Source organism: Ammospiza nelsoni, chromosome 31, assembly GCF_027579445.1.
Source record: "Ammospiza nelsoni isolate bAmmNel1 chromosome 31, bAmmNel1.pri, whole genome shotgun sequence".
Taxonomy (NCBI): Eukaryota; Metazoa; Chordata; class Aves; order Passeriformes; family Passerellidae; genus Ammospiza; species Ammospiza nelsoni.
Window position 1 is genome coordinate 1,354,097 of NC_080663.1, and position 14,774 is coordinate 1,368,870.

A 14,774-nucleotide genomic window follows, 5' to 3' on the forward strand; every position below is an offset into this window, starting at 1 on the left:
TTAGGAGAATAAAAATCTTTGAAGTATCAGAAACACCAGAGACATAACAAGAAAAGACAAAGGGAAAAGAAAGGGAGAGGAACAAGAGGAAAAATCAGAAAGAGAGTGGGATCCTCTGCAGGTCTTGACCCCTCCGTTCGCGGCCCAGGCGACTGTCCCGGGTCCCGGCTCGCTGCCCGCCTCAGCTCCGCCTGCCCCGGTTTCCATCCCAGGTGCGGCCTCACTGCCCAGGGCAGCTCCACCTGCCCCGGCGCTGTCGCTCAATTTGTGTGCCCTGCTCCCACTGCCTGGCCCGCGGCCGCTCTGCCGGCCATGCTGGGGAAGATGGGGGTTGCTCTGTCCTGCCGCCTGCTCCGAGGTCACCGTGCCCACCACACCCAGGGGGGGTCCCAGCCATCCCATCCCCGGCTGCCCTGCCCATGCCACCTGCGCTGGGCACCGCCGCTGCTGCCGGGCTCTCCCACCTGCCTTTGCTCTGCCGGCAGCTGCCGGATCAGCCGCCATCAGCCATGTGGGGGCTACCCACGCTCCGCCTCGGGCTCCACGGGAAGATCCCCCTCTGCCGATTCCGGCAGCAGGCCCTGCCCACACTCCCAACGAGCCTCGGCGGGATATCCTCCCCTGACCCCGTCCTGCTCTGAGTTACGTCCCCTTGGTAACCACAGCTCTGGCTGTTCAGGGAAACTCTCTCTCTCTAGAGGAAGTACTTATCGAGACACTAGGAGCTCGGTTAAAAGGCAGCCTTCTCCAAATTCTTTCCAAGACACAGGAGAAAGGCTATAGAAGGTAAAGAAGTGAAAGAGTTAGATGAAGGGATTGCTCTATTTCCGTTCTGAGAGGTTCCCATGGGAGGGATGCGCTGCCCCGCCCCGCGGGAGCCACCAGCGCCCCTGCCGGCCGTGCCCGGAACTGCACCCAAGGGCAAAGCGCAGCAGCCCAAAGGCCGGGACTGGGTCCGGGCTCTGTTTGCTGTCAGTGCTGCAGCTGTTGGTCTTTGTTTGCTTTATTATACACACTAGTAAAGAACTGGTATTCCTATTCCCATATCTTTGCCCGAGAGCCCCTTCATTTCACTAGTCTAAAAATTAAGAGGGAGGGGATTTGCATTCTCCATTCCAAGAGAGGCTTTTTCTGCCTTCCCCAGCAGACACCTCTCTTGTAAAGCAAGACAAGCACCCACGGGCACTGAGGGGGACTGCAGGAGGGGCACAAGAAGGCCCTGCAGCACTTGGGCACAAAGGCACAGCAGGTGAATGCAAGAAAGGAGCAGCAAAAGGCCAAGCTGAAGGCAAAGGCCAGGGCACAGCTCCTACAGCCCCTGAGGGATCAACCCCAGGGCCCAAGGGGGCCCCAGCACCCAGGGCACGGCTCGGCCACAAGCACCTGGCGGAGGCATTGCCCTCCTCGGCAGGGGACAGCCCACCCAAACAGCCCCTGGCAAGGAACCAGGGCTCCAGCTGCAGGGCACAAGGACACTGCAAGCACAGACAGCAGCACCCTCAGGACCAGCAACTCCACCCCTTGATGGACATGGATTGGCAGGGCTGTCACAGCTCCCATCACACCAGGGACCCTCCACACTGGAGCCCCTGAGAACATTCAGGGTGGGTCTGCATTGAGAGGAGGCATTTCCTGATGGACACAGGGGCCTCTCAATCCACTCTGAATCTCAGACCCAAGGGGGGGAAAATGGCAAAAATGTCTTTGATTAAAGACATGAAGTTTTGTTGTCCCCTAATTGTGATTATAATTTACTGGGAAGGCATTTGATCACTAAACTCAGAACACAAATTAATATTATAAAAAGTGATACAGAGGCTAATTCTGTTGCATCTCTGATTCCAGTGTCTGGCAAGGCCTATGATGAAGTGAATCCAGCAGTGTGGGCAGCCTCAGGGAAAGAGGGAAAATTAGATATGGAGCCTCTACAAATTACTTTAAAGCAACCAGGACAAGCAATACCCTGTTCCAAGAGAGGGAAGGAAGGGCTTACAGCCTGGTATTGAGTCCCTGTTAAAGGCAGGGCTTTTGGAGCCAAGGATGTCTCCCTATAACACTCCTATCCTGCCAGTCAACAAACTGGATGGACGGACAGGAGGAGGAAACACACAATTTTCAAGTGTTAAAATGAAGATTAACTGAGGCTGCTGGCCTGGGACTTCCAGACAGGGAAAATGAATTTTAATTATAGGTGGATATTAAACAGGGTCTTGCCAAACATGTTCTAGTGCTAAAATATTTGACCCTATATAGGACCTCCTATACTTCAAGTCTGGCATCAAGTTAAAGCTCTGACAACCTAAACAGCCTCTAAACGGATGAGCAGGGCTCGGTTATAACAGTATGAAACTTGTTCAATGGCACAGGAGGATTTAGAACTGAGGACAGGGCAAGGGTTTAACCCAGCCTCCTGTTTGAAGACACTGGAGAGGGGCTGGCAAGGAACCCAGGACTGCACTCAAGGGACAGAGCTCCAGACCCAGGCTGGGAGAGATTGATGGGACATTTCCTGGCCTGAGTGAGAAAATGTGTTTGTGGCTGGCTCTGCAAGGGAAGCCGAAGGGAAAAGAGCTACAAGACAGGCTGTTATTAAGGAAGGGGAATCAGACACAGCGCAGGTCACCGCCCCATGCTCAGCTCAACCCGCGCAGCTGTGGGTACTTGTGAGAGCCTGGCACTGAAATGCCCTGAGCAGGAAGGCTTCAATATCTTCTGCTGACACCATGGCACCTAACAGGGGGGCAAAAGCAATTCTCACTGCTTCAGCAACCACTGGAGCAGATATCAAAGCACATTCTCCCACAGGAAGCTGGGCTGGCACACAGCCTGCCCTGGCACTTTGCTGTTGCCAACACCCAGCCAGGAAATCGGCTCCTGCCCAAGGAGTGCAAAGCAGCACCACCAGTGGCCAAGGGGCCCATGCCAAGTGTCCCTGAGGCCAGAAACAGCCGCCAGCACAGCTCAACACGGGGGGACCCCTCAGCCTGGACTCAAGGGCTCTGAAGCCCCAGAGATTTGCACTTCCCGCCCGCAGCAGGAGGATGGGAGGCCACCCCTGAGCCTGCCCTGAAGGCAACGCAGCAGCAGCCAGGGCTCCACAGCGGGCCAAGCCCCTGCGCCTGCCCACAGATCCTCGCCTGGAATCCTCTGCAATCCTGGCCACCCTCCTCTGCCATCTCCAGCCCCTGGGGCCAAGCCTTGCTGCCACTGCTGCAGCTTCAGCGCTGGCTGGGCCTGCACTGCCACAGCTGCTGGGGAACACCACGGCACAATTCCACTCTGGGGCTCACTGACACCCACACTCTGGGCTGCCTGCCACTGCACTGCTGCAAAATGTACCAAGTTTATTTCTTAAATCTTCTTTCTCTGCTCAGAAGGGTCTCTCTAGTCAAAGGTTTGCCTTGGGGAAAGGAATTTTAAAGGTTTTATTTAAGGGCTGCTGCACCACTCAATGGAGATGAGTTTAACATCCCAACAGACTGGGAATAGCCCAAAAGACACCCACAGAGATAACGACCAGCATCCAAACATCAACACTGCCCAGCAGCAAACAGCAACCAACAGCTACCCCAGACACTGCCCCCGGCAGAGCTGGAGACACCTGGGCTGGGAAAGGCTGAGAAGGAAATCCAGGAGTGTGGAGACCGAATTCACATCAGAGGGGAAGAAATCCAAGTCCAACAGGAAACCAAATACTAAAAACTTACACAACTTGCAAACAAGGAACATTAAAGCAGTGGATTTAGATTGGTTCCAACTACATAAAGTTTAGGAAAAATCGAGTAAAACTCACATGGCATGGAATGATTTTCTCTGCACAGCCAGGCTATTTGTGAAAGAAATTATTTCTGTTGCACATCCAGGCCAGAACCAAGGAATGCCTTGACTCTCTAACACTAAAGAGATTCTTGGAGAGTTTTTGTTTTCCCTGCAGTTTCAATGATAAGATTACAACATGATAATACCTTTTTATAATAATTCCCACTTTATATTGTCAGGTGGGTTCTGGACAGAAGTGTAAGAATCAATATTTGGTCTGGGTTTTTCCAAGTTCTCCTTTATGGTGCATTTGTAGAACTGAAGAGCTTTAACCATAATACTTTGAACTCGTAAATAGTTAATACTGTTTTTTAAAACACAGCAGATTCTTGGGGGGCCACATGTGGCTCACCAGATGGCTGCCCTGGAAGAGAAGCTTCATTCCAGGCAGCCTCCAGAGGAGCTTTAGAAATGCAAATGAACACTGCTGGGCAAAGTGTGGACAATGCACCTGGGTCTCTTGCCTGGGGCAGGAATTGGGCTGATTCCCTCTGCCCCTCACCCCAAGCTCTGCCTGCTGGCACTGATGGAATTTGCACAGCTCAAGGCAGAGCCCAGGGGGAAGATATCTGACCCTGGAACACAAACGGGTGAAGCTGCAAAGGGAAACAGCAAATGCAGAATGTTGTGAAAACTTCACTATAAACAAATGGGGGGAATCATCCCTCTGCCCACTCCAACATGTGCTCTCACTGTCTTTGTTATACAGGGTATATTAGAGCACTGGGGATTTTCTGCTACCATAAATTCAGGGAAATCAGTTGTGATTACAACTATTGGCTGATTTAATTAGAGCAAACCAGTCAATTGATGCAGCCCTGGCTAGAGAGAGCAGCCAAAACTGGGGAAAAGATGAACGGCCAGCAGAACAAATCCTACAACACCATGGACCAGCCCCTGCGAACCCAAACCAATTCATATCAGGAGCCACAGAACCCATTTCTCATTTCAATGGCATCATTAGATTACAAGCTGTCCTCGGAATAACCAACCAGACAGCTCCAGCTCCTGACCTTCCTGCTGGCCAGTCCACCGAAATGAGGAACACAACACTTAACCATGGGATGGGATCAGATCATCTGTTAGCAGAAAAAAGAGGAATTTATGGAAAATTAAATGACTCAAACTGCTGTTGGCAAATAGATGACAAAGGAAAAGTGGTGAAACAGATAACAAAGGAAACAAGAAAGCAGCTCATGTATTTGTCCAAACGTGGAAAGGATGGGAATGGGACAAGGTTTTGTGGCTCCCTGGCAGACCATGGGTTAAACGAATGCTGTTTCTCCTCTGATCTGCTGCAGCAACTCTCATCTTTTTACCATGCTCCATATCTAGAGAGTGCAGCTCATTCAGCAGCGGAGCGAGGGGATGCAGGTGGCAGCCAGGCCTACAGATCCAGAAACGGCAACAGAAGGACAGGAAATATGGGCACTGAGAATAATCCCAAAACCAAGGAAGACTCAGTAAGGAAAAAAGAGAAAAAAAACTGAAAATAAAAAGAAAATAAAATTAAAAAGAAAAAACATTCACTGAGTGAATCTGCCTGGAGATTGGGTCAGGGACTCATAGACAAGGAAGGGAGAAAACATCAGTTTCAACAAATGTTGCTATTTAACAGGGACTGCTGCTCACAGAAAGTCCCGCTAAAATTCCTAAACTTCAGGAATTTTGTTCTTCAGGAGAAGAACAAAGACTTAACAGAGCCATGAAAATCAACTGTTATACGAAAGTGGGGGTGCACATTAACGAGGACATGCAGTTGGCGAATCGGGAAGTCTGAATCCTCCAAGTACCTCAGCCAGGGGGCAAAGGGAGAGGGAGATGAGCCGGGAAAATGAGGAGAAAAACCAGGCTGCGAACTACAACAATGGCAGAGAGCGCACGGCAAATGCCCCTCGGCCTCTCCCTCTGCTCAGCAATAAAGTCACTTTTACAGGACTCCTCTGTCTCCTCTGCGCACAGAAACCTCCGGCCACGGCAATTTCCCCGCACAGCCCCGGGCACGGGGCAGCCCCCTCTGTCCCAGCCACAGCAACCGGGCCGAGCCAGCGCTGCTCCGCCAGCGGCTCCTGCCGAGGCAGCGGCCGCAAGGAGACCGCGGGCAGCCGCTCCCGCAGCGCCCTCACGCCAGCGGCAACACGCGCCGGACACGGCACAACGAACCCGCCCGAGCCCCCTGCCGCCCCCGAGGCCCGCAGCCAGCCCCGAGCCCCTGCACAACCCAGCGCGGCTCCCACCTGCGCTGCGGCCGCCTCCGAGCTCCGCCGCCGCCTCACCGCGCTCCGGCCGCTGCCGCCGCTCACGGCACCGCACACACGCTCCGACAATGCCGCCGCTGCCCAGCCACGGCCGCCCTAAGCCCGCCACCGAGACCCTGCTCCGCCCCGCTCCCACCAATCAGCGCGCCACAACCACGACTGACGGCACCATCGCCCAATCGCAGCCAGGGGCGGGCTCTGCACACGGCACAGCCCCGCCCCGCGCTCTCAGGGACCCCCAGCCTGCGTGAGGGCAGAGCCGGAGCTGAGGAACAGCCCTGGAACGGGCCCGGGCCCGAGGGGATTGAGCTGAAAACACAAACAAACTTCTCCGCACCTCCCGCCACGGCTTTCCCGGCACTGCGGCTCCGGTGGCTCCGGCTCAGCGGGAAGCCCTGGAGCCTCATTTCTCCTACCCCTAATCAGGAGCATCAGTGCATCGCTTTGATTTCCCCCAAAAAGAGAAAACCACCCCCAACCCTGTGGATGAGTGGGGGAGGGGAGAGATTTCTGACAGAAAACTCCTAAAACTCAGAGCAGGATAATGAGAAGTAAGTGAAGAGCCTTAAATGCAGCTTTCCCCCACGCCTCCCTCCTTCCAGCTGCACCTCCTACCCCGGCAGTGCCGCAGACAGAGAATGGGGCCGGGCTCAGTTCATTCCCCGGGGCTTCTCCGTCTGCTCAGGGACAGGAGTCGTTCCCCTGCTGCACCCTGGGCTCTCTCCCACCGGAGACTTCTCCAGGAACTTCTCCAAGCTGAGTCCATCCCATGGGGCACAGTCCCCTCCAAGTGCTGCAGCGTGGGTCACTGTGCCCCGGGGTCAGTCCTGCCAGGACAGGCTGCTCCAGCGGGGCCCTCTGGCCGCGGGGTCACAGCCTCCTCTCAGGCATCGCCGTGCTCAGCGTGGCTGCTCCGGGGGCTGCAGGGGGATCTCTGCATCCCCATGGATCTGCAGGGCGATTTCTGTATCCAAATGGATCTGCAGGGGGATCTTGGCAGCTCCAGGGATCTGCAGGGGGATCTTTGCTGCCCCGTGGATCTCTGTATCTGGCACCGCCGGTTTTGGAGGCACCAGGAATAGGCTGAGCTCTGCCTGAAGCTCTTCTCACATTCCCCACACCCTTCCCAGCACAGGGAGGCTTTTACCTCCTCTCAGCTCCCCAGGCTGGGTTTGCAGCCCCTCCTCGTGTGGGATCTCTGGGCCTTGTCCTCCCTGGTGGAGATGGGAAAGGAACGTGGATGGATGAAGGACAGAATGAGAAGAGGAAGGAGGGCAGACAAGGAGAAGATGGGATTTGCCTCCATGCCAGAGGGAAGGGGAAGGAGATCCCCCCAGTCCATCTCTGGCAGGATGGCGTTGGCAGTGAGGCTATCCTGCAGCGATGCTGGGCTGGGAGATGGAGCAGCAGAGAGGGGAAAGGGGCAGTGATTCCTCCTGCCCTGCCTGGCTGTCCCAGCCTGGAGCGTCCTGGCGCTGCCGAGGCCCTTGGAGCGTCCGGCACTCCGGAGCCCGAAGCTCACGGCTGCTTTATAAAGCTGACAAAGTCGTCAGGATGGGTCTGGGTATGATCTGCAGCAAACTGGGTTTATTGGTACAGGAACAGGGCACAGAGCTGAACAGGGCCCAGGGACAAAGACAGGGCGCAAGCTGAGGGCACAGGGGGTTTTTATATGGGGTAGTGAGGGTGGAGCTGAGGGTCAGGGACCAATGGATATGGGGTAAAATGGGGCAAAGGAGGGGTTAAGGATCGGGTCAGCTAATGGGGAAACAGGGGCAGAGGAATGCAGTAAATTAGAGCCAATGGAGGGACAGAGAGGGAGAACATTCTAGGGACTGACCAAAGATGGGTAATAGGGTTTGAACTGGGTAATTAGGCCAACGGGCCAATGGGGCAACATAACATTCCATAAATCAGCATGTGCCTGCAAAGATCTATGGGAGAAGCAAGCTTCTCACCATAACCTTGAAATCTATTCTTCTTCTTGAGGACCAGTCCTCCACGGGTGGGAGATTGAGACTCCCATGGGCCTCCACACCAGTGCATCTTCCTTTTTCTTGCAGCCTCCTTCTCCTCCGTCGAGACAAAGTTTAGGATTGACAAATCCTGGCTTTGGGGTAAGAACAAGGGGTGAGCACCTTGGGTTTTATGAGAAAGGAGCCTCACTCTTTGGAATTTTTGAAAGTTTAATAAGGAATAATAAGGGGCAAATCAGTAACAGGGCTGGGTGCTTGGCGATGGCCAGAGGCACACTGGTTAACCACAGCAACTCTTCTTGTCTAGTTTCTCCAGTGTATTGTTCAAATACATATTCATAATTGTTATACACATTCAAACATTTCTCTGAACTTGTTTAAATGCTCTAGGAATTCTTTGGGTTGGTTTGACCCCCAACTCACCGTTTTAGAGCAAGTGCAGGAATCGTGGATTGCTGTTTTGAGGGTTGTGTGTCACTCCCTCACAAGGGCCCCTGTTCTGTGGTTTCAGCAGGTGACAGTTATTGACAGTGGAAGGGTCAGTGGCAGGGCTCCTCATCACATCCCTTCCTTAAATGTTATCTGACCATGCAGACGGTTTTAGATACTTCTACAAGTACTTGAAATGAACATTATCTATTTCACAAACATCTCTGATGTGTTATTGTCAGTTTTTTATAAAAAATAAAAGCATTACTTATTATTTCACAACTACAGCTACTTCTGCAAAATTAACATTCTAATGCACAACACATGACATCCACTTTAATATTTTGCAACATATCCAAAACTATAATTTATGTTTTTCATCCTGTCCACAAACTAAAATATCATCCATAAATGATGTTCTGAGGATATGAGCTACACAGGGGCCAGGGCATTGGCCACAAAAAGCTGACAAATTACACTATAGCAAAAACAGTTAAAAGTGATTAGAAACTGTACTCTATCAAAATCAGTGTGATTAAGAATAGTTTGCAAAAGTCCATACCTAATAGCAAAAGCCAACATTACCCAGTTATTTATAACAAAGCCAGGGCAGGTTTTTCCCTTGCATGGAGCACTTGGGCCTTCCCCGGGCCCCTTCTGCCCTCGTGCAGAGCCGGTGGCATTTTCCAGCACACCCAGTTTGTAACCGAGAGCCGGGTGCAGCCGAGAAGGCTCCAAGCGCCTCCTTCCAGGCTGACTCTGCAGGGCCCGAGGCTGCTCTGGGCTCTGCCAGGGCTCTGCTGGGGCTCAGCTCTGGGCCAGGCTGGGCCTGCTCTCCCCTCACATTGCTCTGGGCAGCTGAGGCACAGCGGGAGAAGGAAGGGACACGGCAAGGCAGTTGAGGGTTAAGAGAGTTTTTATTCAAACAACTGCCATAAAAAACAGGCTGTCCTAACTACCATAACTAACTACTAGTGCTAACTACCATAACTAACTAGTTGTCCTTACTTATGTAACTGAAATCTGTCCTCAAGGGCTTCATGTCCTCCGCTGCTCTCTCAGTTGCTTCACTGTAGTGATCAGAGGGGTCAGGCTGGAGAGAGGCTTGGCTGATGATAAAAATGGGTACTGTCCAAAGGATAAAAATGAAAGAAACGAACTGTTACTTTCCAGAGTCAAGATCCTCACAGGCTCTGTTGCAACAGGACAAAGGGAAATGGTTTGAAACTCAGGAGAGGGAAGCAGGCTCAGATTAGATCTAAGGAAGAATTTTTTAACCAGCAGAGTGGGGAAACACTGACAGAAGGTGCCCAGAGATGTGGGAGGTGCCTCCTCCCTGGAAACATCCAAGCTCAGGTCAGGCAGGGCTCTGGGCCCCCTGAGCTGCTCGAAGATGTCCCTGCTCACTGTGGGGCACCAGGCCCAGATGAGCTCCAAAGGAGCCTGCCAAGCCACAGCAGGCGAGGATTCTGCTTGCTCTGCGTGTGGAACGCAGCCAGACTGGAGACTGTCGGAGGGGACCCCACAAGTAAACCCCTCCCTGGTGCTGCTGCTTCCCCTGCAGCCCCTGGCCCTCAGCTGCAGCAGCTCCTGGGCAGCCCAGCGCCGCTCCTCGTCCGGCTCCAGGCTGCACTCGAGGCAGTCCCGCAGCAGAGCCGACAGGCGCCGGGGCTCCTGCAGCTGCGGGGTCCCGTTCTGCCGGATCAGAGCGCGAGCCTGCAGGGAAAGCAAACTCAGCGCTCTGCCAGCTCCCTTCACACCCACATGGGCTCACATCCACCCCGGGGCCTCAGCCCCAGCTCCAGGGGCACTTTCCTCCCTGCCACAGATGCTGCTCAGAGCTCATTTTGCTATGCCAACCAAAACACCCAAACCCTGGGGCTGCCACAGCCACTGCAACATCCAAATGATCTCGCCTTGAGAGCCAGTTTCATTGGCTGACTCTGTCAGTAGGAACCTCCATCAGAAATAGCACATTTTGCTTCTCCAAATGGGGACACCAGCTTTACAGGCCATTTTCCAGAGTCAGTGTGGTCTGCCTGTGTTATTTCAGAGGATTCTTACATCAAGTGCATCTCTGCAGTGCCACTGACACTCAAGTAAATACATTCCTGATGCCCCATCCCAGAAACCGCCAGGCAAGGACCAGGAGGTTTGTGTTGCTGAAAGCTCAGGCTTGGTGACACAGAGAAAGTAGCTTGGACTAGGAAAGAAATACTTTAGACTTTGGGGATGTTAAACAATCATCCTTATGTTTTCAACAAGTTTTCCAGTGAGAAGAATCAGGGGGAAATCATCTCACAAAACCTCTTTTAGAAACTCCTGCAGAAAACTTCTTGGGTTTGGGGCTGGGATGTGGGGTTGGTGTGGGGTTTTCTTGCAAGGTAACATTAGACCTGATGCACTTGCTTCACATTTTAAGGCCATCCTCACAGTCAGATGAGCGGCAACAACATAAATCCCAAAGCAAATTGTTGCTGGAGACTGAAGAATATTCTTCTGTGTTGGGTCTGGACTCCTCTGGGAATTCCCTTCCCATGTGCAGAAATCTCCAGCTGCTGCTCCCAGTGCAGGGTCCCCCTGTGCTCACAGGCCTCTGCAGCCACTGCAGAATTTGCCTCTTACCATGGCCGCCGTTTCCCTGAAGTAAGGAGGTTCTCCTTCCACCATCTCGATGGTCACAATGCCAAAGGCCCAGATGTCCACCTTGGGGCCATAAGGAGATCTGGTCACAACTTCTGGGGCCACCCAGTGAGCAGTGCCCACCATGGAGCTGCACTCGTCCTGCTCAGGGCTGAGCTGAGTGCAGAGGCCAAAATCAGCTGAGGACAGAAACAAACCCTGTCAAAGGCAGCTGCAATGAGGAAACCAAGCACCAAGATTCCCTGCTCTCAGTCTGAGAGTGCAGTTGTGAAGTCATCGGGAAAAGCCCTCAGGGCTGTAGCCAAGGAAAGATGGAACTGGACCCTTCAAGAAACCATGGAGAAAGGGGCGGGGGCTGTGAGAGAGAAGAGGGGAAGGAAGCGGGAGGAGGAGCAGGGGGGGATAGGGGGGAGGGATTGAACCGGGGGAAGAGAAGGGGGAGATGAGGAGAGGAGCAGAAACAAGAAAAGTAGTGGGGACCCCCCGGCCTTCATCGAGGTGTCCACGGGGGGCCCAGGAAGATGTGGAACCCCCAGCCAGGAGTGTTTCCAACACGGGGGGCTCTGACCCTGGGGGTCACCCGGGATTATCCAGCGGGGATCCTCCCACGGGGGATGGAGATGGAGCGGCGCACGGAGCTCGTCCCGCACCGGGAACTGCGGGATCCGCGGGCAGCGACCCCTCCCCCCGGGCCCAGCCCCCACCCTTTGTCCCCCTCCCTTTGCCCAAATCCGACCAATCGCCCCCCCCCAAACCCCTCCCCATCGCCCCCCAATAAACGGCCCCGGGCCCAACTGGGAAGCTTTATTGGGAGCACTGGGAGCAGGCACGGGGCGGGGGCAGAGCGCCAGCGAGGCTGGGGGGGACACGGGACCCCCCAAAATCAGCGGAGTGGGGACGGAGCGGGGGGTCCCGGCCGGGCCCGAGCCCACGGGGAGGGGCTGCGGCCGCCGCCGGCTCAGGAGCTCTGTGGGCAGAGAAAAGAGGGTGACACCGGGCTGGGGCCCCGGCGGGAGCGCACACGCTCCGCCTCGGCGGGGACGCCACCCCCGGCACCCGCCCTGACCTTCTTGCGCAGGGAGAAGCCGAGCCCCAGCGCCAGGAAGACGAAGCCCAAGACGAAGCCCCCGATGCCCGTCAGCATCTTGCTGCGGGCGGCGTCCGGCGGCATCTCTGGGAGGTCCGCAGGGCTCAGCACCCCCAAAACCTCTCAGCGACACCCCGAGCTCCTCCCAGCGCCCTCCCTGTGGCCCCCAGCTCAGCCAGGACCCCCTGAAACCTACCCCCGATCCCTTTTCATCCTGGCCAGGAGCCACCAAAGCCCCTCCCGTCCCTCTCAGCATCCCACAGCCCCCTCCCAGTTGCCCCCAGCGCCCCAGGACCCCCAAAGCCTCTCGCAGTCCCTTGGCAGCCCCAGCAGGACTCAGCCAGAGCCCTCCCAGGCTGTGCCCAGCACAACCGAGCTCATGGCGAGCCCCGTTTTGCCATCGCCGATCTCCTTCCAGCCCCTCCGGGCTCACTGCGATCCCTCCTAGTCACACCCGGGACCCCCAAACTCCCTCCCAGTCACACCCAGCACCCCCAAACTCCCTCCCAGTGCCCACCAGGATCCCCCCAAGCCCATCCCACCCTCCCCAGCATCCCCCAAACCCCTGCCCAGCCCTTGCCCAGCCCTTGCCCAGCCCCTCTCCCAGTTCCAGCCCGGCTCTCTCCAGCTCCCTCCCAGTGGCTCCCAGCACAGCCCAGCGGCTCTGCCAGCGCCCCCAGGGGCTCCCCCGTACCCCAGTGCCGCCTCAGGGGCTGCTCCAGGCTGACGTGCTCCACCTGGCAGCTGTAGCTGAGCCCGCGCCGCGGCGGCGTTTCCAGCAGCACCAGCAGCTTGTCGGTCCAGTCCCCGTTGGGGACCACGTCGGTGGCCACCACGTGCTCCGAGAGCTCTTGCTGGCCCTGGAACCACCTCACCTGGATGGCAGCGGGGTAGAAATCCATCACGGAGCAGAGCAGGCGGCCGGGGCCGGGCTGGGAGCACGAGGGGGGCACCAGCGAGATGGACACGCTGGGGGACACTGGGAGAGACAGAGAGAGAGCGGGGACACACTGGGATCAGCTGGGGGGCACTGGGAGAGAGAGGGGAGGGCTGGGGTGGGCTGGAGAAGGACTGGGATAGACTGGGAAGGGACTGGGAGCGATTGGGAATGACGGGGAGTGACAAGGATTGGCCAGGGGAAAGTGGTGGGAGGGACTGGGGATGGGCTCGGATGGACTGGGAATGTGTTGGGAGGGAGTGAGAGGGACTGGGAGGGACTGGGAGGCCCCGGGGATGGGCACAAGGAGGGCTGGGGGCTCTGGGGAGATTCCCAGGGAGGTTTTGAGGGGCTCCAGGGTCATTGGCAGGGTAAACATGAGCTGAAACACCCCTGTGTGTGCCGGACACAGCTCAGGGGCCGCCCCCCGCTCCGCACCCCCAGAGCTCCGGGGCCCACCCCGGATCCCCAGTCCACACCCCCTGTGCCCCACGGCCGCCATGGGAACCTCCTGCCCGCGCTGCCGCTTCCTCTTTGCCGCCCTTCCCCCATTTCCCCTTCCACATCCTCTCCCCTCCCACCTCCGGCCGCTCCCAAAATCACTTTTGGGGTCCCATTTCCCCATTTTCCCACAAATCCCTCAATCTCCAGCCTCCCTCCCGCTCAGTTTTGAGGTTCCCCCGTCCCCTTTTCCCCCCTTCCCCAGCCTCTCCCACCGCTCCCTCTCCTCCCCCCACCCCTCAGTCCCTCCCGCTCTCCCTTTGGGGGGGTCCCTTCCTCCTCCCCCTCCGTTCCGGCCTCCCCCCTTCGCCCCCTTTTCCCCCTTCTCCCCCCCTGTCCCAGCGCCTCCCGCCCCCCGCTCACCCGAGAGCTCCGCGCCCGCAGCCGGGGGGGCTCCCAGCACCACCAGTGCCACCAGCAGGGCCCCAGCTGCCGCCCCTCGCCCCATGGCCGGGGCCGGGCAGGGAGCAGCAGCCCCAAAGCAGCCGCGCTGTGCTGGGAGCGCCAGCCCGGAGCAGGGCGGGCTCGGCAGCGCCGCGCGCTCTCATTGGCTGCCGCCGCTTCTGGGCGGCGATCGGCCACGGGCTCTGCCCGGCAACCGATGAGGCAATCCAACGCCCCGAGCTCTCATTGGCTGTACTGCCTCCTGCTTGCACTGCCATTGGCTGAGGCCTTTCCGGGACGCTGCAGCCCCGGGCTGGGGGTTTTTTGTGGAGGGGGAACCTTGAGGCGCTGGGCAGGTGGGAGCTCAGGTGAGCCCAGCAATGCGTGCCCAGGTGCGCGGCATCTCAGGGGTGTCCGTGGCGAGCGGTGACGCTGGCCCGATGCCAGGCACCCCCAGAGCCGCTCTGTCCCTGCCCCCGCAGCCGCACAGGGACAGAAAATGGAACCGAGGGATCCTGCGTGGGGACAAGGACCGGGAGAGATCCCGCAGCAAATCCCGCACGGGCACAACAGATCCAGCCTGGGCACACGGAGGGAATTTATTACCAACCAAATCACAGCAGCACAAGGAGAAGGGAAAGAAATCTCCCAACACCTTCCTCCTGCCCAACACGGATCACCTAGAACAGGGGTCACCAGGGCTCTGCCCAACGGGGGTCACTGGGGATCATCCAGGGCAG

The 14,774-nt window shown here is 56.6% G+C and overlaps 1 protein-coding gene and 1 pseudogene across 1 annotated transcript in view; one reads left to right on the forward strand and one right to left on the reverse strand.

Annotated features, from left to right (window-relative positions):
- LOC132085559 (zinc finger protein 850-like) overlaps positions 1-14,774 on the forward strand; it is a 280,143-nt pseudogene that overhangs the window by 116,594 nt on the left and 148,775 nt on the right.
- Positions 1-14,774, reverse strand: part of LOC132085572 (zinc finger protein 850-like) — a gene marked incomplete at its 5' end in the record, with an annotated part of 95,452 nt that overhangs the window by 80,466 nt on the left and 212 nt on the right. The window lies entirely within an intron of this gene.